At 39.6% G+C, this 492-nt stretch overlaps 1 protein-coding gene across 4 annotated transcripts in view; it reads right to left on the bottom strand.

Moving 5' to 3' along the window:
* SCML1 (sex comb on midleg-like 1 (Drosophila)) overlaps positions 1-492 on the bottom strand; it is a 37907-nt gene that overhangs the window by 30760 nt on the left and 6655 nt on the right. The gene's annotated exons all lie outside the window — the stretch shown is intronic.

Below are 492 nucleotides of genomic sequence, written 5' to 3'. Positions count from 1 at the left end.
CTTCACACACTTATTGCCTTAGTAAACTTAACATAAGTATATTCTCAGAATGCCAACTCAAGTTGAATTGGAGTCCTGGTTGAATTTTAGAGAGCAACAAAATGAGAATTCTTTCATTAGTGATTTAGGATACACTTAAAAATTGAAGGGCTTTATTATTCAGATGTAGGAATAAGAATCCAGATCAAACACAGTTCCAAATTGTAAAGTGAATGCTTTACAACCTAAAGGCTACAGAGTAAGTGCTGGAAACAAATGAACAACAGAGCATAAGTTCTAACTGTTTTTGTCAAGGAGTTCAGAGGCTTTTTACTCAGGGAGGCTGCAGGCCTGCAGATCTGAGTCAGGAGAGTCCAGCTTGGGCCTCCACCAAGGTGTGGCCTGGGCAGACACTAAAGACATCAGATCCTCCCCTGCCAGGTGAAAACTGGGCAAAATTACATCTAAGGTCATTTCAGCACCAAGATTATGATTGCTTCCATAGTTAAATTT

Source organism: Bison bison, unplaced genomic scaffold (assembly GCF_000754665.1).
Source record: "Bison bison bison isolate TAMUID 2011002044 unplaced genomic scaffold, Bison_UMD1.0 scf7180017864369, whole genome shotgun sequence".
NCBI classification, from domain to species: Eukaryota; Metazoa; Chordata; class Mammalia; order Artiodactyla; family Bovidae; genus Bison; species Bison bison.
The sequence above is the reverse complement of the archived record's forward strand: the minus strand, read 5'-3'. Positions and strand labels throughout refer to the sequence as shown.